General features: G+C 53.4%; 1 long non-coding RNA gene across 1 annotated transcript; it reads right to left on the reverse strand.

Annotated features, from left to right (window-relative positions):
• Window positions 1-282: 282 nt before the first annotated feature.
• Window positions 283-23,198, reverse strand: LOC307196080. The gene is made up of 3 exons (XR_013831031.1): window positions 23,096-23,198; window positions 487-634; window positions 283-395 (listed from the first exon to the last, which is right to left on the reverse strand). It is a non-coding gene; the product is annotated as an uncharacterized lncRNA (long non-coding RNA).

A 23,198-nucleotide genomic window follows, 5' to 3' on the forward strand; every position in this document is an offset into this window, starting at 1 on the left:
GGGCTGAGGCTGCGTGTGGACTCCCACCCAGGACAAATGCCAACCTGACAGAGGTGAGAACACGACCAGCAGTGACACGGGAGGTGAAGCAGGCTCCCGGGCTGCACCAGGCACGCAGCCTCCCTTCACACATGACTCACCAGCATCCCTGGAATCGCAGCAATGCTGCAAGGGGGGCCCGGCCTCAGCTTGCGCACGTTCGTGTGTGTACGAGTACACACTCACACAGTCATTCACACGCTCACACCCATCATTACACACTCACACGCACTCACACCCCGGCCCACGTGGCACCTCTCAGGATCCCCGCTGGGGAGGACAGAGTCTCCCACCTGAGTGATTTCCATCCTGCGTGGCTGGAATCAGGGTAATCACATGGGAATTCCGAGCCAAGGCTGCAGAAAAAGACAGGCGGACGGTTAGGAAAAGTCATAAAACGGAGGAAAGTACCAGCAACACACAGAGCTGCCAGAGAACTGGCCTCACCTCAGGAACGAGAAAGTGAGCAGCTGGGTAGTAACTGGACACTGGCGATCCTGCCGGAGTTCACAAATAATGAATCATCGCGTGTGCACCCGAAACTAACATGACGTTATACATCAGTTATACCTCGATAGAACATGAAGCTCATCCCCTGAAAAATAAAATAATATACAGTAAGCAACCCAGTTCTTAAAAATGGGCAAAAGACTCGAACAGACACTTCACAAAAGAAAATAAGCACATGAAAACATGCTCAGTCTCACCGGTCATCATGGAAACGCAAATTAAAACCATCAGGAGACAAGGCTTCACACTCACTGCCACGGCTGAGGTTAGGAAGACGGGCACAGTGAGTGTTACACATTCCCAGGGAAAAAGGGAAATAATGACGCCGCACCTGGGAAGGCAGCCCAGCACTGTCTTATTCAATCAATCATGCACCTGATCTATGAACCAGCCATTCTTCTCCCATTTGTCCAGTAGAAATGGAGACCTCTGTCCTCTCAAATCCTGATAAAGAAAGTTCATAGCAGCTCTGTTCATAATTAGCAAAAAGCTGGAAATAACTCGAAGTTATTTATAGACAAATTGAGGTACGTCCGTACAACAGAGCACTACTTTGCAATAAAAAGAACTATTGAAACTCAAAACACCTACAGTGTACCCCACGAGTATTACATTGTAGAATGAGTAAAACTGGGCCCTGGTGATAGAAACGGGAGTCGGGGGGCCTGCAAGGGCCGGGGGTTCTGGGAGGGGGAGGGGGTCTTGACTGGAGTGGAGGCTACACAGGTGTATGTGTTTGTCCAAACTCATTCAGCTGAACTCTTCAGATCTGTGTGTTTTACTTATGCAGATTATACTTCAATCAAGGAAACAAAGGTATGAGGCAGGGACCAGGGAGTCTGCCCTGGTCCCCTGGGAGGGAGGGACTTCCCTGCCCTTTGAAGCTTGGTAACAGATCAGCTCAATTAAGAGCAGAGGCAGAAAAAGAGGCCAGGACCTCCAGGAGATCTGGTGCTGAGGGGAGAGGGACCTGCCCTGGCGGTCCCGGCAGGATGCCAGACTTTGTGGCCGAGGAGCCCCCTCAGGGCAGCCCGCACGCTTGACCCCGGGCACAAGAATAAAGGGGTCTTCCAGGCGGGGGTGCTGAGACCCCTGCTGGGTGGGACCCAGAACCCAGAGGAAAAGTGGTGTGCCTGGCCCACCTCGCGGGCAGAGACTCCCAGACGCCCGTCTGAGGGCGGACCTGAAGTAGAATGGCGGGTTTGTGCAATCCAAGAGCTCAAGAGCTAAAAACAGCCCTGACCGATACGTCCATGCTTTCCAAACGGATTCTCCCATCAACACTTATTTAGTATTTACGTCATCGTGATTGAAAGGATTTAGCGTCTATTATGTGTCGGGCACCAAGCTGGACACGGAGGTCCAGCAGTAACCGGAATTGATAAATCCTCATGATATGACGGGAGAGAAACACGTAGCTAAATTGTCAGGTGGAGAAAATAAAGCAAGAAGAGAAGATGATGGATTTCGGGGCCGGAAGGGTCCTCTGCATGAGGGAGGGGACGGTCTGGACAGTGGGACAGGCACATCCTGGCCCACTGAGGGGGCGGGAAAGGAGCACAGCGGGCAGAGGGCGGCTGGCGAGGTGCAGATTGAGGATGGAGATTCTGAGCTGAGGACAGACCAAGGCCAAGGCCAGGGCAGATCTGTAAGGCCTGCCTACCTGGCAGCCCAGCCCTTCCCCAGAGCCGAGACCCGGGAGGGCTGCTGTGTCCTCTTTGTGCGTGGGCCGGTCAGCAAGCCCAGCCACGCTCAGTGCGACCACGGCGGAGAAGAGTAGGAACCTGCCCCCCGGCATGGCCGGGGCCGGTCCTCACGGCCTCCTCGGAGGGCCGGCTCTCCGACCTGGCCCCCTGCAGACGGGCTCTGCCCTGGCGTTTCCACCAGCTCGTTGGAAGCTTGGATCGGCTCTGAACAGACAGAAGCTCCCGAGGGACTGGGACTTGGGATGGGCGTGAAGTGAGACGGGTCACCGTCTGCTTCTGGGCAAGAGCAATCTTGGCCTGACCAGGAGCTCCAGGGCCACCGGGGACAGCACAGGGCGAGCCAGGGGTGGCTTTCCAGGGAGCCAGTCCCCGGGCCAGGTGTCAGCCAGACCCCACCTCCCCCTCTTGTTAATGCAGCCAGAGGTCACACCTGGGAGAGGGACTCAGCCCATCTCTGCTGCTCTTGGGCACAAACCGTGAGGCATCTGGGTGGGCACGTGGAGATGCTGTTCCAATAAATTTGGGGAATTTTTGTGTTTTACCATTTTTGCCCCAGAGAACATTCAGAATTAAGAACTGGTTCATTTGCTGCTTCAGAAAATCAGACTATGTTCAGTCAAATCTTACTCCAAAAAAGAAAAATTGTGACTTCCCCAGAGTAAAAACAGTTTAATACGTTGAGCCCATGCTTAAAGCACTAATATAGCCCCTCTCTCCATAAATTACGCCATCTGGGCTTATTTTTATTAAAAGGGATTAAACTTAAGTTTGAAGGACTTTCTGACATTTCTTAGGAAACTGGAGGATTCCTGGAGCAGCAGAAAACCAATGTTAGTGATTCTGGTTCAATACTGTGATTACTGTTAGTGATTAAATTTCACAGCTGAACCAACTCGAGCGAATAAACACATCGCCTTGCCTTCAATTATTCACGCAGTCAGTCACCATTCGTTAAGCACCCATTGACGAGCACGGCAAACCTCTTTAAAAGATGGTCAGGACCCCACAACCAGCAGTGGGGTCCTGACCCAAGGACACACACCTTGCACCCTCCAATGTGGGGAGTAACCACGAGTCAGCCCCGTCCACTTCTCCCTGGAGTTTGTCTCCATTTGTCTCTTGAGCTGTCCAGAAGCAATCCAGAAATTTCAGTTGCCCCCGCCCACCCCCCAAAGAAAAGGAATTTAAAATATCACAAACACGAAGTCTTCCTGAGCAATCCTAATGAGAGCAGACGGACCCTGGTGGCCCAGCCACCTGCTTTCTTTCTTGTATTTGAAAAGCACATTCTTTCCTGTAACTTACCCCTCTCCCTCTTGGGTTAGTATTTCTAAGATTCATATACCAAATATTGATTTGAGCCAAGAAATATTCAGAAAATATTCTAAAACAAACATTCCACATACATTCCTGCGCACTGTGGAGACTGGAGTGGGCCGGCGTAAGGAAGTGGAGAAATCCCCCTCTAGGGAGAGAACTGGGTTGGGGATAAACGTTTCAATCAACTGTTTGTGACCTTGATGGAGGAGGGGGAGATTTAACAGCAAAGCAGAAAAGCACGCCAGAGCCTGGTCTTTCTTCGGAACCGGCCAGGATGGGGCCCGAGGCTGCTTGTGCGACAGTAGCTCAGGGCGGATAAGAGATGCAAAAGGGGAGCAGAGTGGCTTCCTCTACGTCGTCCGGGTTGGGAGCGGAGGGGGCCCACCTCCACTGGCGTGGAGAAGCCCCCTGGGCTCAGAGAGCGGCGTGGGGCAGACTGAGCTGGGGAACAGAGGCGGCTGCAGAGCCTTCTGTGTAAGGCGCCCACCAAGCGACACAGACGGAGGCTCCCTCTGCAGCCAGCGTCCGGATGTGGCGAGGGGAAGCCAGGGTCCCAGACGGAAGGCGCAGGGCACACAGACACACAGCAGAAACCCAGGGCGGGGAGAGCGCAGGGGCCCTTCCCTGCTGCAGTCACGCAGCCTTCAGGGGCCGGGGGGCCTTTGTGGTCATCCTACGTCTGTGCGTGTCCTAAGTATGCAGCAAACTTATAGAGTCTCCTTCCACATTCTTTATAGTTAACACTTTGTTGTCTCTTAAAAAACAGTTAAGAACATCTAGCTAACATGCAATACATAACATGTAAAAAAGACATATTGAGTCCAAGAGACTCATTGAACCCAAAATGATCACGTAGTCAAGCATTAGTTGCCTGCAGAGGGAATGCCAGATACACAGCCCCTCGAAATCCTGGCTTTTAGGCCATGGGTGTATTACCCACACCAGTGCTGTCCAAGGGAAGTAGAAAGGGAGCCACAGCTGTATGGTAGAAAGAAACAGGTAAATTAATTTTAATACTGTTTTATTTAACCCAATGTATCCAAAATATCAATATTATTATTGCAACATATAATCAATTGCAAACAACTGAGATATTTTACAATTTTTTCGTGCTTAGTCTTTGAAATCCAGTGGGTGATCTATGCCTACAGCACATCTCAACTTAGACCAGCCATTTTCAAGGGCCAGAGAGCCACAGGGGCCAGCGGCTGCACAGACACCCAGGCCTATAGCGCACACTTAAACACACACACACACACTCCTAATTTTGTTGTTTATTCTGAGCAAATAAAGAATAGCTCCAAAGAGGGGAAAGCTGAAGTTCTGACGAGGTCTTCCTGGCGACATTTCTGCGCTGGCGTGAGCCATAGATTGTATGTAAAAGGGCCATAAACCTCCGTGTTCCACGAAAGCTCGGCAGAGAAAAGAGGCACCTTCTCAGAATCGAGGGGCCCTTTAGTGCCTGCATGATGACAGTCCCATGGCATTGACGGAAATAAATACGAAAACCAACTTAATCGGATCACAGAGAGCTTCTTAAATCCAAGGAAGAGGGGCTCGGTCGCATCTCTGGTCTCAGATTCTAAGCGAAATGCCCCTAGAAGAGGCCTGGCCCGAGCGTCCCTCGGGTTTTCTCCAGGGTGCCGGGAGGGCTGCTCCAGACAGGACACGCAGAGAAAAGCTCGCTGTCTGTGAACCCGACTGAGACGGTCGGACAGTTGGCTGCTCTGAGGAAAGCACACCCTAAAAATACACCTCAGCGCCCCTCCCAGAGGCATGCTTAGCAGACCTTGGGGGCAAGGGGGCGGCGAGGAGAGGAGGACAGGCTGCCGAGGACGGCTGCACTCTGCCCTTGGTCTCCCTGCACTGCCCCCGCTCCCTGGTTCCAAACATCCCATAATGAACCCACAGTCTCCTAGGAAACCTTTACTTCAAAACACCTTTGTTTGAAATTCTTGCCTTCTTGGGTCCTTCAGGAAAAACGGTTTTCTTTCTTCTCCATCTTATTCACAAAGGGCACATTTCACACTGTAAACAAAACGATTCTTTTAAAAGGAAACAGAGGGGAAGCTGTGCATGGTCCAGAAATGAGGAACGTGACACCGACCTGGTAATGGGATCTCTTCTAACACATAGGAACTGCTCAGGTCCACTGTTTTCGTGGTCCACACACAGGACGATACTCTGTGTGAGGCGGACCTCGCTCCTGCTCTCCATCCACCCAGAGGTGGACCCACAGGAAAAGCTAAGGTGTGAGCACTTGCAGGACGCGGCTGTCAAAGGCCTCAGAGACACCCAGAGACTGGAGAACAGCAGCCTGTAGAGGTTCCTATTCCCCCAAAGATGGGTTCGCTTTTTACAAAAATTAAGAGAAAAATGGAAAAGGAATATAAAAAGTCTCAAAAGAGCAGACACTGGAGGCTGCCCGTGAACGTCCTGCAGTTCCCCGGCCCCGAGGGCAGGACATGTGGTCCTGGGGCCGGAGGCTCAGTGGGCGGCATGGCAGGGCCTCAGCTGCAGCTTCACCGCAAATTAACGCAGAGGGAGACCTGACTCTGAGAGTTCACCCCTGCTCTGAGCTGATGCTCCAGGACAGCATCGGATAATTGCCCAAGACGGGTAAATTTCATCTCCCCACCATGTTATGTTACCTCTTTTGGGAGAGAGTCTGAGCCTAATTTTTAATGCCAAAGATATGACTAAACCCTGAAAAGTTAATAAATTAATCATGCCTAGCAAGAGAGAGCAAAAATATTCTGCAGCAGCTATTATATTTATGGACAAAATTAATGGCCTGAATGCTTAGAAAAATTGCATTACACAGAATTTCTAAGTGTTTTATCAAATTACTTTTTCTTCAGCGTATGCAGATATACTCAGAGACCTATAAAATCCTGTTGCACTTCAGTAGATAGAAACAGCTGAGTGGGACGGTAGCGTGTCCTCAGAAACGACGACAAGAGAGGGGCCATCACCCTCCCACCACCCAGGACCAGGGTCCCGCTGGGCCGAGGAGCTGTTTGTTCATTGTTTGCTGTAACTGGAACACCAAGCTGTCCGGAGAGAGACCAGAGACCGTGGCAGGGCCGCCTCGGGGACGGGGGGCAGAGCAGGGCATCAGGTGCTCAAAGTGAGAGTTTCCTTTTCCTCTCGGGTAGTCAGGAGCCCCGAAGACCGTAGGAAAAGGCCCCTCTGGCTCCAAGGAAAGTCGTGGAGGGGTTTGGGGTCACGGAGGGCCCGTGGCCCTGAGCCTGAGCGGCTCCTCAGGCACCAGCCCCAGCTCACAGAAGCCTCTGGTCAAGACGGGTCTGGAGCACAGCCAGAGCCCCTCCCACAGGGAGGACCAGGACAGGACCAGTGAAGCGGTGATGCTGTCTCTCTCCCATTTGTTCAAGTGGAAATAGCCTATGAGTTTGCTTTGCTTTGTTTTGTCTTGTTTTGGAAAATAAAAAGCTATACATGCTCATAAAATTTTCACCTAATTCAAACACAAACTTAAAAAAAATGTAAAAACAAACACACAAAAATCACCCATGATCTCACCGCCAAAACCAAAAACCAGTTTGGATATTTTGTATCAATGCCTGTGCACAGAGTCACAGACTGAGGCCTGAAGACTCTTAGACTTTTATTTCCTGTAACTGGGTGGGGGGGGGGGGTCCTCCTGTCTGGACCCCCAGTCCCACTGATGTGGGGAGCTTTGGTGGAAGGAAGACGCTTAGATTTCCAATTCCAAACAACAGACTCGTTTTGGGTCGAAAACAGTGTCTTTCAGGTTAACACAATCTCCTCGAAAGTAACTGTTTGGTCAGAGCTTCAGGGTTTCCAGGCCAAGAAAACTGGAAGTTAAAAGTAAACACAAGCACACCCGCACGTGCTGTTTTCAGGCAGCCAGCCTGACCCCATCAGGGGTCACGCGTCAGGGAGGGCGTCCCCCCCCAGAGTCCAGCTGCTTCTGCCCTGTTGTCGAGAGGGACGTCCTACCCACCCTGACCTCGGCCCTCACATCCACGACGCACGTCCTGGCCCAAGTCCAGTCACCTGTGCTGGTGGGACAGCTCTGTTCAGCCCCCAGACTTGGACGTGAAGGCCCTTCCTCCTGGGGGTGGCCATCCTCTTGGCTGCCCTCACGGTAAAGGGGAACAATGAAAAGGAATGATTCCGTGCTCTCAAAACACCGTTCCTGTTGGACACGAAGCGCAGCGCTGGTACCCTTTCTATTTTAACTGCGTACTTTGAACATCACCGGCTCCCTGCCCCCTGCCCCTGGGGCCTGCCCCGCTGTCTCTGCCCCATTAACCGCTCACACTTCCAGGCTGTTTATCAACACCCGCTCCCGGCCCCCCGCCTCTCAGGCATCCCTACTCGAGACCCCCACGCACATCAGAGGTTCCCGCAGGGGGTCTTTCCACTCCTGCCCTCACAGCTCACAGAGCCAGACATTTGGGATAAAACTCAGAGGGAGCGGCCCCCTGTTCACTCATTCCTAACACACTGGGTCCTGCTCAGATGAAGACTTCGGTAGAGTTACTGGTTTGCACAAAAGAAACCACCCTTTCGTGTGACAGAAATACTCTGGGGTGCTTCCCATCAAAACATTACGGGCTTGCTTCCCAGACACAGACTGTGCCTTAACTGCACTCAGAACGCCCAAACGTGGGCTGAACAGACAGGAGTCAAATCCCCTTCTTTCCTCCAGCCCCCGAGCTCCCCCCTGCCCCCTCCCCGACCTCACCCCACACAGACACTTCAAAGGAGGACTTCAGAGAGAAAAGAACTCAACAATCTAACCCTCATTTGTTTAGGTTCCACCACCCTATGGTTTGGTGATGCTGTAAAATTCTAACAGAATGAGTCAGATAAAGACAATTCCACGAATACTGTCTTTTCAATTAAAATTGGCAATTCATCTTATTAATTTTATTTTTTAATTCTGTTCTAATTAAACTATAATGAGAGATAACCCCATGGTTTCTCTCCCCTTAGTAACTTATTTGGGGATGAAATAATTCTGTTTTTCTATTATATAAAGTTCCTTTAAGCACCGTCCCAAGTTTCCTTACTGGAGCGAGGCTGAAGGAAGGGCCTCTTCTGATTCCTCCCCTTCATCATCCTCCCACAGATGAGGCAACAAGCTGTGCGGAGATTCTGCCCCTGAAGCCTGCCCCACCTCCACCCCAGCCTGCCCCAAACCCTGGTTGGGCCACACCACCACGGGACCCCAGGGCCACGTGGCCCCCTGGCAGGAGGAGCCCAGCTCCAGGCTGCCCCCATCCTTCCAATTACTCTAAAATCGCCCCAGCGTGAACCCAGGGAAGCGGTAACTATGGGACGAAGCCCAACTATTTCAGTGTGGTGCTCAGTCTCCACCCTGAGCCTTCCACCTGGATCAAGGGCTCATTCACTTCACCTTCTAATGTCTGTCTTCCAACACCTGGCCAGGTGACATTTGGATAACTGTGCCACGGTGCTTATGAAATCCGTTCATGTCATGAAATCATTGTTTCCACTAACGTGCTCTTAAGCAAACATGGGATTTTGCTGCAATTCAAAGGTAAACTGTCGTGAAGTTTACTCTTGTATTAACTGTTCTTAAAAAATAAAAGTTAGGCACATGAACAATGTAAATAAAATTTCAAGAAACCGCCTCTTAAGTGAATAGATTTCATAAAGTAATTCGGAAAATGAAAGTGGCATACAAATGACTAGTTAGAAGTCATTCCTGGCTATTCGTTAATTCAGGAAGCTGCTGCGCTACCTGCCTCTGGGTAGGCAACGTGTTTCCAGGCCTCCTGCAGATTCCGGGGACAAACTTCACCTTATTTACCTCTGCAGTGGCAGTTCCCAGCTAGGGCCACGGTTAGTCCTCACACATGTTGCACAAAGGTGCCTCGTCTGGATGGAGAAAACCCCACTCATGAGGGTGGCCAGCTGTGCATGGACTGGACTGAAGTCCTCACCCACCCCCTCGTCCAGGAGCCCGTGCGGTTGAACATCGGACATAGCTGGATGTGGGGGCTGTCTTCCTATCACGGGGCCTGGCCGAGCAGAGGTGCTTCATAAGTGTTGGCTGAATTATACAATAAAGTGAATTCCTGTACTCAGTAATATTTATTTAGTATGTGGACCAAAGAATTTAAGGCAGTTATTATGAGTAGTTCCTGATTCTGTATCTGTCTCAAGCACTTGCATACATACAAACAACTATTTTTCATATATGTGTGTAATTATTACATGCAAACAATGCAATAAAACTCATTTCTAAAGTTCATGAAACTCACAGTATTGATAGTATGTGACCATTTGTTAGTAGCATAATCATGAAGTCTCTAAGACAGCACATTTCTCCCCATTCCCACTCCAGGGAAATGTCAGTTACAGTGGGGGCTGTCTTTCCTTCACCAGTAAGTCTTACACTCACTCAAGATGCTGAGTCTGGTTTTAGATGTTTCAGATCCAAAGCTGTGGTAGGCTTTGCAGATGGAAATAACTGGGGGGAGCAAAGGAACTCAAGGAAGAAGTGAAGACGGAAATCAGAGGTGAGAGATGCTCTCCAAGGAGGTGAGAGATGGAACCGAGTGTGGATTAACCCCAGGAGAGCGGAGAGAGAAGGACCGGGAGAGACCCTCCATCCCACCCTCTCCACACGGCCCCCTGTATCTTCCCCTGGGCGGAAGCCACCCCCGGCCTCCAACTCTGTCCCAAAGAGGATGCCCTAAGGTTGGAGCATGACAGAGCTTTCCAAGCTTGAGCGAGCAGGGAAGTCACCTGGAACAGGAAGGTCACCTGGAGTAGGGAGGTCAGTGGGATGGAGGGAGTAGATTAGAAAAGCGTCCAGGAGGTCAAGCTGAAGGTGGGACCACACAGAGCTGTGAGGCTGCCGCACCTGGAGGAGAGCTGAGACAGAGACTCGGCGCAGCTTGGCCAGCCAGGTGGGATTCCCGTCAAAATTAACCCATTCGGGGTTTGCTGCCCACAGTTTCTGAGGCGCATGAGGGCATATCCCTGACAGGTGAAGAGGGAGGGCTGTGGAATTAAACGCCCCCAAGAACATGTAAGCCTCGTAAATTGATGATTCTTCTGCTTTCAGGTAAACTTCAAAACGTTCTCATAGGGACTTCCCTGGCGTCCGGCGGTTAAGGCTCCGTGCTTCCACTGCAGGGGGCACGGGTTCGATCCCTGGTCAGGGGAACTAAGGTCTTGCACGGCGTGTGGCCGCAAAAAAGAAAATGTTCTCATAACTAAAATCCCATTAATGAACTTTGTTAAATATGACACAATGAACTGACAATTTTACATGTTTATACTATGGGATCACATTCCCCATATGCTGAGAGTTTCCACTGATTACAGAGTGATTATTTCTTGGACCACTAACCCCATTTCCCCAAAGCCATGAATAATGGTAGAAATATGAATTTGTCTAATGGAAGAATGAATTTGTTGATTTTTAAACGAAGACATCAATATTCCGCATTTCCAAGTTCAGTGTTCCCCGCCTCTGTTAATTTTTCTGATGCAGTGCAAATAGGTTTTATAAGACTCCTGTGGTTTCCTTTATTAAAAAAGCACACTGATCTGTGCTATAGAGCTGAATGACAATATTACAGGTCATGAAAAAGATTTAGCATTTTGAACATTTGTGCAATTCAAGCTCCCAAGGTCATTCACAGGAGGATCAATTTCAATTACATTTCAATTTACCGCTGACATCATGGGGAGAGGGCGTCACATCGTGAGAAGGGGGCACAGGGAGCTAAGAGCACAGGTGGACGCTCACCTTTGCCCCCTCCCGGCCCTGATCGGAGCCTCCTCTCCACCCAGGTCTGCGTCCCCCTCCCTGGAGAGGGTTCCTTTGTAAGAAGCAGTGTCCAGGGTACAAATCCTGGGCAAACAGGGAGTAAAGAGAAGCCAGACGTTTATTTCTTTATTAGCAGCATGTGTTGGCGTGGCCAAGTTCAGTCACATAAACGCAGAACCTCATTGCTGGGGATAAAATCGGGTGAAGCCCACCTCGTTCACTCTGCCTTTGACCTGGAGCAGCCCGTCTGGTTCTGCGCTGGGGTGGGGAGGGGGTGGGAGGTGGGGTCACACCGCAGGCAGGCTGGCTGCTCACTTAGCATCTCCCCTCCCGCCTCCAGCTGGCAGGAGCCCCGGGCCCAGCACGGGCAGGTGCCCCCCGGACTCAGTCTCTCTGCTTCTCACCTTGCCAGGAGAGAGGCTGCTCCTCTCGTGAAATCTTTAATCAGGATAACGTCGGTATAAAATCCAACCCTTCCCCTGGCGCACGGTGCCCGCTCCCTCCGAGCCCGGCTCAGCCCTCTTGGGTCAGCTCCCCGCTTCTCCCCATGTCCCAGGCACGTGGGGGGCCTCTCCCCGCGGGGCTGCGGCACAGCCCAGCTCCACCCAAACACCTCTCTCCCTTGCCCTGCAAGACTCAGTCCTTTCCTCTCAGAACCATCCAACCCCCTGTATCGGCCAGAGGCCACCTCCTGGGCTCTCTTCCCCGTCTCGGCGGCCTGCCTGTCCCCTGCGTATCACCTAACTCCTCTCTGATATTTCAGGCATCTGTTTGTAAGCCGGGGCCCTCGTCAGGATCTGCACTTTCAGGAAGACATGGTGAACGTTTAAATCATGAATATTTGTTTTCCTGCCTTTTCTGTGCACAGAGCCATGACAAACACGGGCGGCCGGGCTCTCAGGAGGACAGGTCTGGCACCCAGACCACTAGCAGCTCCAGGTCAGAGCATCTCCAGGGAACGGGGAGGGGCTGGGCCAGGACGGGCCTGAGAAGCCAGCTGTCCGGTCCGCTCCATTTCTGCACAGACTCCGAGCTGCCAACTCCACACCACAGACGTAGCTTTGGTCATTTTACTCTGAATAACTTATCACTGCATACCCACGTGGGCATAAAAACATTTTATCCAATACTCATAATTTGAGTAGTAACTCTAATTTGCGCAGCGTCATTTCCTGGAAGGAACTTGGGGGTAAACTCTGTTTGTAGGTTGCCAGAAGGACACTTGCTGGGGAGCTGTTACAATAGATAAAGGTAGGTAATGTCGGGGGTCGGCTCCAGGAAAGGAGCTTCCTGGTTTGGCGTGTTTGGTCCCATGCCACCTTTTCAGACAGCAATTAGACGGCAGGAAACTGTCACCAGCAAACGATAACAATCCCACCCACACAGCCCAGGTGTCCTCCACCCCAGCCTGCTTATCGCCTCCAGAAAGTATATTTCAGTTCCTTGGTTCCTCGATGGCCTTGCCTCTCCTGAGGGTAGACTCCTCCAAGCCGATTCCTCCTGGTGGTACCCAGCACCTCTCGTCGTGCCCGCTTCCCGGGGGTTCTCCGTAGGCATCTGCTGAATGAGTACGTGACAAGTGAACACAGGAGATGCCATTCTGATGGAATGAGTGTGCATGCAGAGTCCCTCCCTGCTCACCCAACAGAAGCCTGGTGTTAGGACACAGAGGTTGAGCACCGATGACCCAGGATGTGGGCAGTTGCACTCGCCGGAAAGTATCCAGTCTGCTGGGAGAGCGTCCCTCCCAACCTGGGCATGTTTCCTACGGGCACAGGAGTCCCACCGACTACGTAGTGGTCCCATCTACGATCATGTGCAGAGGTGGGGTTGCCCTCAGCCCCTCCGCTGGGTCCCAGCCAGGCATCTGTGAACACTCGACGGTCAGGTGGGCGGGGGGACAGGCAGGTTGGGGCTCAGGTGTGAGTGTCCAGCACATCTCCGTTCTGCACAGACCCCGAGACCCATTCCCCCAACCATGCTCTGCAGTCTTGATTTATGTTCTTTTTGTTCTTTTTTTAATGCTATTTTTAACCTTTTGCTGTTGCTGCCTCAGTCTTTCAGGAAAGACAGAAAAATAGAAATCACATATCTTCTGATCTCCAAAGCCTTAAATGATGAAGATAAGCAATAATCTTACTTCTTTCTTTCTCTGAATCAATGAAATTACCCTGTGCCTTCATTTTCATTGGACATGGTGGCATATGGTTTAGATTTTTCAAAGAGAGAAAAAACCTCTTTGGCTTCTACTGCAGCACCCATACTCTGTGCCCATTCTGATATTTCTCCTTTTTACCTCTCTTGCAGTATCAGTGTCATCTCTTTTGGGTAAATTTTAAGTCACCATTTAATTTCCAGTAGAAAAAAAAAAGTTCCACCGAAGAAAATCTTCATCCTCAAACACACGTAAGAAAACGAGCATGCCAGAAAGTCAGAATTATACGCAATAGAAATTCTAGATTAGCCCAGGATGTGTAGTTCCCATTCGTTTTCGTATGTTCCTACATTAAAAATTTTAGTAATTGTAATTTATCACAAACCTTCAGTTTGGGCTCAGCACGGGATGTGTAAAAGGAGCGAATTTCAACACTCAGGGTAAAATTCTCATTTAAACCTTGTCTGTCTGCATAATCGTTGTTGGCAAATAAGTCGGATGAACTGGGTTCTGCCCACCCTCAGAAAGGAGTAGATGCCGCACTCAGGACCCTCACCCAGTCCACACGTTTCTGTTTCCCTCTAAGCTGTTTCTTTTCTCACGTATGAAGTAAGATGCATGTATCTGGGCTGAGGAGACCAGAGGGAAAAGGAGGGGCTGGAAGCCGAGCCTGGAGGGGTCACCCCCGTGTGCGAGTGGGCTGGGGGTAGGAGGGCAGGAGACACTGCCTCCTTCTTAAAGATCACAGAACTTTGGAAAGCACTGACCAACCCTGAAAGGCAGGTCTTTTCAAAATGTTGGTTTCAAATGTCGTCTTCATCCCTCGTTCCACGGGGTGTGTATTTGCCTGGAGTTTCACGGGGTGTGCATGGTTATCTGCAGTTATATGGGGTGTGTGTTAATTGGACTGACTTGGCGTGTGTATGATGATCTGCAGTTGCATGGGGTGTATGGGGGGGCGGGGGACAGGAGTGCACTCCTGGTGACTCTGCCTGCAGCAGCTGTGGGGAGAGGACGGCAGGACCAGGCAGGAGCAGTGAACGGGATTCACAGCTGGATGGAGGGGGCCAGCTCGGTGGGGGCCCTTGGGTGCACACACTTCGATGAATGTGGTTTTAATGCTAACTTAGCTTTCCGGTGTTCCCGTGCCCAAAGGCTCTGGTTGTCCTGAGAGAAGCAAGACACACACCCCCTCCAAAGAAGGGAGTCAATGATTTTACAGATTCCATGGGTGTCTTTGGGCAGGAAGCCAGAGCCAGGCGGGAGGGGAGGTGGGGAGGACCCTCTGCCCGCCGCCCCCTTCCCGAGCCCTGCGTCCAGTGCGGGGAGAGGCCTCTAGATGGTGCAGGTGAGTCTGCGTGCCGAAGGCTCCAGGAGGTGGGCGAACAGTTGGAAGAGTCCCGGGAGCCAGGCAGCAGAGGGAAGTGGGCTGACGGCGCGCGAGGCAGAGCCCGGGCAGCTCTGCCGGCCACCAGCCACTCTACACCTGCTCCCGGGACACGGCCGGTGGCCACCTGGGAACCCGGTGGCCCAGAAGGGACAGAGCCTGGCTTTCTTCACGGACCATCTTCTGCTGGGATTGGAAACGGATCCCCCAGTGGGGTCCAGGTAAGCCTTGTCCTTCCCTCTTGGTTTCCTGAGCTCTTGGGCTGCGGATGAGACAGAGATGTCACTGCCGGAAGACAGCCCGGGTGCATTTTTGAAATGCGTGTCATGTTTGGGTTGCGTTTGAACAAGCTTTCCCCGTTACTGTACGTCTGCGCTACTGGTTCTGAGACCTGAGACTGTTCTCTGTTTTCAGGAAAGCAGCAGAAACCCCATTTGCTCTTGGCTGTGCGTCTGGGGAAGGAGCCATACTCTGTGCTCAGCGGGCTTGGGATCTCGGCTGCTGAGACGACAGGGTCTCCAGGAGCCTGAAAGTTTGCTTCCTGGGGAGGCAAGTGGCGGCTGGGGTCCCACCCAGGGTCCCCTGAGCCACCTTCCCTTTAAGACTGAGGCCGAGGTTATGGCCGCCGTGTTTTCGGGGTGCAGGGGATGGAGAGTGAGTGGGTGAGGAGGCACGTCTGGTGGCTTCAGCTCTCACTTCAGCCAGGAGTTTCCACGCGATGCCCCGACAGATCGGGGCGGCTTGGGTTCCGGCACCAGAGCGGCTGATTCCCCCATCTTCCCGCCGTAAACGCACCTGCTCCGTGGAGGCGGGAGGTGTTAGGGGAGCGGGGACGGTGGTGAGGGTCCAAGAGGGACGTTAAAGCCATGAGGGGTGGAGTGAGTTGATACATCAGCAGAGCGGAAGCCCCGTCCGTCCATCAGGGGAGCATGATGGAGCTGGAGGGACTCGGGATAGGAGGTGACGGCTGACAGACGGGGTGGGCACGGGCTGAGGAAGCCCGGTCCCCCCTGCCCTGAGGTTCTGAAGTCTGAAGTCGCATAGTGCGACACTCTCCAGCTGAGAGCGAAACTGCAGCGAATTCACAATATTTAAGAGGTTAAAAGCCATCCTGAGCTAACGGAGAAAAGGGATCGGTTCGAGCAACAGAAACATTTCCCACCCAACTAACGCGCTGAGACTTCTAAGCCTTAAAACCTTCCGAGGTTCGTCTCAACAGGGTCCACCATAAAGAGAGCAACTCAGCAAAGCCGGGGAATGAGCATTAGTCCCGACGGCTGCCCCGTGTCCCTCGTCACTGGAGGAGAGGATGGGGGCCGTGCCTGGGCTTGGTCAGCTGGGGTCTCTCTGTGCCTAACCTCCCCCCACACCCCGCCAAGTGAGCCAGGCTATGACGAAGGAGAGTTCTCTGACAGCACATTTGGAGGGTAATCCTGGAAGCACATGTCCTTGGGAGGAAAAAGTCAATAAAGTTTCCCTGAAATGTTTGATTTTCACTCTCCGGCTGCGACCCAGCTTCTGAAAGCAAACAGGGTCTTCATGCTGCGGCATATTCGTATTTGTGAAGCTCAGACGTGGGGGGCTCGCCCTCCTCCTTGGGTGTCGCTGTGTCCCGCGCCTCGTGGAGCCCCACCACGCTCAGACCGGGCCTGTCCCGCACGTCATGGGGTGCAAACCCCACTGACTCTTTTAACTGGGGCGCATCCTCCCATCAAAGTTTCTGAGGTCCCAAAGGACCACAGATGAAAGCCCGGTCACCCGAGTCTTCTTTCTGACTTTTGTGGCTTCCAAAAAATGAAGTTCATTCTCAAGGAAATGCCCAGGAACCCAACTTCAAAGACTCAGGTAAACCTGAAATTCAAACACAGGAGCTGGAAACAGGATGGTGCTTTGGAAGCCAGCCGGTGATGAAATGTTCACCCCGCGGTATCCCTCCTGTCCCCCCCGGGTCCTGCCTGCACACCTCCCTGCAGCTCTCCCCCTGGCCCTGGTTTCCTCAACTATCCCCGCGGACACCTGCCTGCTCGTTGCTTTGATGCTGTTCTCGGCTCTGCCTAGGTAACTCCGCCCCCCAAGAGTATCATTAATCAACTTGCATTAAGCTCACTTAGCACATCAGATCAACTAGGAAACGAAGCCCAAGGCTCCACCCTCTGACAGTCTCCCCGTCATAGCCGAGGTTGCTGTCCACAGTGAACTCACATGCACGGGTGGGACTTCTTTCAACCTCAGATTATTTCCCCCGGAATAAAGCAAGGGACGGTGAGCTGACAGCGGGCACTTAGCCCCTGCCCTTCATTACTACGGCACTTCACATGTTCATGCTTATCTTCCCTGCTTTTCAGATAAGGGGATCGGGCCCTAGAAGGGGGAAGGGACTTGCCCGTGGCCACAGCACTGGCGGTGATGCGACACCAGCCGTGGCTGACGAGGGTGGAGCTCCAGGCGACCAGACTCAGGCTGTGTCCCTCGAGGGCAGGAAGGGGAGCTGACACCAGACCCTCAGTTGCTGCCTCTGTGGGGATGAGCAGACAAAGCGCCAGGACCACTCCCCCACCAGGTACAACAGGTAGACCTCAGGTCCGGGGTCGTGTCAGCCTAGACGCCACATGTGTCTCTGGGAGTCTCCCCGACAAAGGTTTGGTGGCAGAGGAAAGCGGGGTGGAAAGGCGGCACTGCTGTTGGTCTACAGAGCAAATGGGTGACTGTGGGTGATTTCAGGAGGTTCAGTCTGATGGACTCGAGCAATGAAGAGAGATTTTCACGGGGCCTTGGGGTTCAGGCCCAGCCTCTGTCAGTGCAGTGAGACTGCACTGCGTTTCTCTTCACTGTCTGTCCCAAGGGCACCAGGCGTTGTCCAGTGTGGGCGCCCCACATGGTCGGAGCTCAGGAGAAGTGTGGCCAGGGTCTCGGGAGCAGGGTGGGCCTCACCCAACAGCGCTCGGGGGGTCCCACCCTCCAAGGCGGCTTTGGTGCCCCCCTCGAGCACATATGTCCGGGTGGTAGGTGGGATCCATCATGTCAGAGAAGGGTCGCCAGCCATTCTCATCACACCATGGGGTCAAGGGCCCAGGAACGGCCAATAGGCAGCAGATCCCATTGGAGCCAGCCCTCTGGGTGCAGAGATGCGGTACCCCAAGCCTGGTGCTCAGGTCATCCGAGGTGGGACAGGCACACGCCAGGACCTGCGGAAATGCCCAGAGCGCTGGTACATGGTTCTCGCAGAGCCAGCTACCAGGAGGCCTTCCTCCATCTCCAGCAGACGGGTCACTGGGTGTGTCCAGTGGGGCGGTGGAGACCAGCCTTCCACGGGGAGATACCCTCGCAGTGAGAAGGTGGCCGTGCCCCCCGGCCAGCTTGGTCCCCCAGACGCTCTCGGGCAGTGAGTCAGGCCGGACCCCTCACTTGGCAGGGAGGCGCCCTGCTGGCGAGTCCCTCTCCCCACGGACTCAGCAGCTCCCGCCCTGCTGCCTTCACCGTGGCCATGAGGGCCCCGTACTCGGAAGCCCAGCTCAGCTGCGGTGTTTCCAGATCTCTCAGGGTCGACATCTTTCAGAGGCTGGATACAGCAACTAAAAGGTGAGCCCAAACACTGAAATAAGACACTAGTCTCCCGAAAATAACAGGGAGAGAATTCTGCCAACAGCACCTTAATCCTGGCATAAAGCACTTTCTCTGGATGTGAAGACAGACACGCGAATCCAGATTGCAAACGCAAACCGAGAGGCCGCCGTGTGACAGCGATCAGGCTAAATCTTCTCTACTGAAATGTCCATGGTGCCGTATTTCCAGCTCCATATTTCTTGAACTTTGTGCCCAGGAGAGAGAAGAGGCAGATTTCATGGTGGGTTTATTGTATGTTTAATGTTCACTCATTCACCCAAGTCTTTTCTGAGCATCTGCTCCATGGTAGGCACTTCCCTGGGACCCGCAGTGGTGGGGAAATGTCCCTACTTTGGGGCACTTGCCTTCTAGTGAGGACAGAAGAGCCACAGTCCAGAGACATGAATGACACTTCAGTAAACCCAGTGCCGGGAAGAAATACGCGGGCGAGCGGAGAAGTACCTGGGTGAGAGTGAGGGGCCTCCTGAGACGTGGAATCTGAGGGGTGGCTGAGGAAAGCCCGGGGCGGGGGGGCCCAAGGCGCCCCACCCCAGCTGGAGGGCAGAGTGGCTGCACCAGAAGGAAGGTGGGGTGAATAGGAGGAGGTGAGAGAGGAGACCAGGGATGGAGTGGGCAGGGCTGGAGGCCATGGTGAGGAATCTGGGCTTCAGTGAGGACAGTGGGAAAAGGCAAACAGTGACTCAGAGCTGCCCGTGTCATTCTGGGACCATCAGTGCCCACAGCAAGACCAGGCGGTATGTTTTGAAATCCACCCCCCCCCCCGCCCCGCCCTAGAATCAGTCTGTAGGAGCTTCTTTCTGAGAGCACTGTGGGGGCTGGAGCAGCAGGATGGCCGCTGGGACTGGCCCTCAGGCAGTAGGAGCAGCTGGGCTTTCCACTCGACATCTGCTCTCTTTGCAATGAATAATGACAGAGGGACCCTTTCTGAGAAAACTTTTAAAGACTGCAACTTGAAACATGCTTACATTTTTAAAAGGCTCAAACTGGAAAGGAAACACTTAAGGTTCTTGTAGAGTCAAACACGGCCTTCCACCCCTTTGCAGCCCTACTAGATACGCCCGCAGTCAGCCCAGAGGCCCTTGTCAGCTCCACTCCCCAAGTCTCACCTGCAGACATGGAAACATACTTCCCAGCACTGGGAGAGAGATGGAGTTGGATGGACAGAACACTGCCCTAATGGTTCAATTCAGAAACCTCCTCTTCCAGGTGAGCTGTTAGGGAACTGAGTTAGGGATCGGTTTAGCACCCAGTTGGCAAGTCAGAGCTGCCAACTGTAGATAGGGTTTTATGGTTTGATTGAGGCCTGTGTTCTTGCCTAACGAACAACACATCTGGCCCAGAAAAACCCTAAGTTTTAAAAATACTGAGGCACACTTTCTTAAATGCACTTCAGGACTCTCAAAGTCCATTTTCTCTAAGATTCAATTGTTAATAATGACTCACAATGGCTGTTCATAAAACTTCCTGCCCGTAGTGAAGAAAACCAATCAGAATGCACCCTTTGGGGCTACGTAGATGCTCCACCCTCTGCAGAAAGCCAGCATCTCCGAGAAGTGCCGCCCACAGCGGGCAGCGGCAGCCGGGTGCAGGGCAGCATCTGTAAATGGCACATTTGCACAGTGTGGTTTTCTCTGATGGGCTCCTTTATGGGAGATAAAATGTCCAATAAGTGTCACTTAAGTTTAGCAGAACCTCTTTTAACGTTTAGCTCATTCTTCGAGCGATTTGGAGAGAGAGAGACCTGTGTGAACACACAGCAGGCATCTGATCTACCCGGTGGCCTCCAGCAGGGCCAGTCCTGTCCCCACGACCCCTGAGGTCCGAGCAAATGCCCTGTTAGCTCTCATTTAAGTTATTTTGCTCCCCATTTTACAGCCGGAGGAAACCAAGGCAGGGATGTCCCCATGACTGGGGACACTCAGTTTTGAGTCAACTCTCAACACCAAGAAAACAAACCTTCCCCCAAATTGCTGCCTGTTAGTATCCAGCCTGAGGTTTCCACATGAAAACCATCGTCCAAACAGACCACACGCAGCTCTCGGTCCTGACTTCTCTCGGTCCTGACCCCTGGCTGGGGCGTGGGGCGACAGTACTTGAGAATGTTACCCTGATGGCTTTCCCAGTTGTTGTTTTGAAGGCAAATGTTTATTTTGTGAAGATTGCAAAAGTCGGAACAGTAGAATGTTGGCCTCTCCTTATGTTTACAGAATCAACAGAATCGAGACATCGAGGAACGTGCGTCCTTGTTCCCTAACGAACCGCCTGTTTGCCTCCTGTGGCATCAATTAAATTAAAGTGGGGCCTCTGGAGATGCAGGCCTCCGTCAGGCCGAGCATCCTTCTGCCTGACTCTGGTTCTCAGCAGTGGCCTGGTCGGTGCATCTGGGGCTGTCCTTCCTGTTTACCTGAAGAACACTCCTCAGGGCTTCACTGGAGGCTTTCTTTACGCTCTGAATTTTGCTCAAGGTTTTGTAAGAGGATCTAAAAGAAATAGAAGGCCTGACCTCTGTTCTCATGGCCCATAGAATGGAAAGGAAGAAGCAGGACAAACAGCCTCACAGTCACACAAACAAGAGGACAGAGTCCTCTGGGGACTGGACAGCAGTGCCCACCACCTGTCGTGCACTTTGTGCCCTCTCTGAGGATGGGGGGCTCCCTCTGGTCTGTAGCAGGTGCCTGGCACACAGTAGGTGCCCAATAAATGTTTACATAAACCAGCCTTTGTGTACACTAATTGCCTTCCAATGTTTTCCTTTCCTTTACTCTGCTTAACAATCCGTGAACTGGGTCACCATCACTCCTCGCAGACACGCAGTGGAGGCTCAGGGGTGAGTGAGGTCCAGGAGCCTGTCCTGCTAAGTGGCGGCACTCCCACGCAGGCCACTTGACCCTGGCGTCCACCCTGGGCTCCTCTAGAGGTCAGGTCTGGGATGGGGGGGTGGCTGCTGCAGATTAGATCGAAGTTTAACTTTATATCATAACCGTTTCAGGGGTGGGGAGGTTTGGAGGGATTTCTAAAGCCCAGATGACGCCGAGTTCCAGGTCCCTTGGCAGGCGCTCCTGCTGGCCGGGCCCCAGAGCCCGGGAGCGTGTGGTTTGGGGTGGGAGGACACGGGGAGCTTGAGCAGAAGGCAGAACCTTCTCTTTCCAGAGCCAGGCAGCCTCCCTGTTCCCAGCGCCAGTGCCAGGATGGCCGGAGACCCAAGACCAGCCAGATCTACTCAACTCCAGAAGCCTCTCCTCCCCTCGGGGGTTGGGCGGGACGTGTCCCGCTGGGGTTGGACCAGAGTGGGCACGGCCGTGGGAGGCAGCAGGGCTTGGGAAATGATGCTGGTGGGGCGGAGAGGGAGGTGGGTGGGAGCACAGCCTGAGCGTCCGCCGGGTGGGGCTGCTCCAGGTGCTGCTCCAGGTGCTGGGGCTGGTAGCCGGGACGGTCATCACTGTAACGACTCCCAGTTCCCCGAGAGAGGACAGTAGTGCCACTCCTGGGATTACTGAGCGGATTCCAGTGCGATGAGGCCAGCAAAGGACCGAGAATGGGGCGGGGGCTCCGTTAGCCCTGTCCGTACTCGGCGTGCCCTCGTGGGCTGAAGTTACTACTGCAGCCGGACCTCTGCTTCTCAATCATAATTTTGCTTTCATTTACCCATGTCCATCTGAGATGTCTGTCTTTCCCCAGAAGGGCCTGTCAATCTGTCCAGGCTCCAGAAAGCCACGGGGACCCTGCAGTGACTGGGTAGGGTCTGCGAGCCCCATGGAGCACGGCGCCTGGCAGGCCAACCCCCGTCCACCCAGTGACACCCTGACCACACTCCAGCCGTGCTGCCTCCTTCCCCCCTCCTCCCCGCCCAACACACACAAGCCGCAGGCGCTGCATCCGCTCTTCCTCCTGCCCTGGGCTCTCACCCAGGATGTCTGTGCCGCCTTCACCCCTCAGGTCACCTTGTCACAGAAACCCTCCCTGGCCACACTCTGTATAAACAGCAGCTCCGACCCCTAAACTCCTGTGTAAGGCCTTGCTCACACAATGTCGTGTAAATGTCCCCGTCTGTGTGTGAGCCCAGACTGGGCCGGCGATCAGCGAGTCTGTGTGCAGATGCGGATCGCAGCAGGGACAGGGGTGGGCACCCTGCCACCGCCAGAGAGGGGGCTTCCTCCTGGGTCCTCAGGGCCACCCGGGGAGGTTTCAGACGTGACTCTCCTGAGCCCCCGGGTCTGTCTGGAATCAGTGAAGCACGGCGGGGAGAGGACGGAACGAGCTGAAGTTAAAGAACAACCAGGAGACGGACCGGCTGGGTTTCAGGCGGAGGGCAAGGGGCAGCGGGTGGCTCCCCAGGCCCACCCCTCGGACCCCACAGCACCGGGCCCCATGTCGCAGGCGCCCAGGGCACACGCACTAACACCGGGCCAGGGAGAGGGTGGCCGCAGCCCTGTGCCCACACCCGCCACCTGTCCGCCGTCGGGAAACGGGGTCAGAATGAGGAAACTCCGCTCAGGGACCAGTCGCTCTCAGGACAAGAGCAGCACTTCTCCCCAAATAGTCCTTGCGCTTACCGTCACTGCCTGAGACCCTCGGGTCCTCTGGTTGTCCGCTCCTGCCTCGTAGCTAGCCTAAGCCCGGATGGGAGGCAGGAGGCCTCCCCGCAGCCCGGCCGCT

Source organism: Stenella coeruleoalba, assembly GCF_951394435.1.
Source record: "Stenella coeruleoalba genome assembly, chromosome: 13".
Lineage (NCBI taxonomy): Eukaryota > Metazoa > Chordata > Mammalia > Artiodactyla > Delphinidae > Stenella > Stenella coeruleoalba.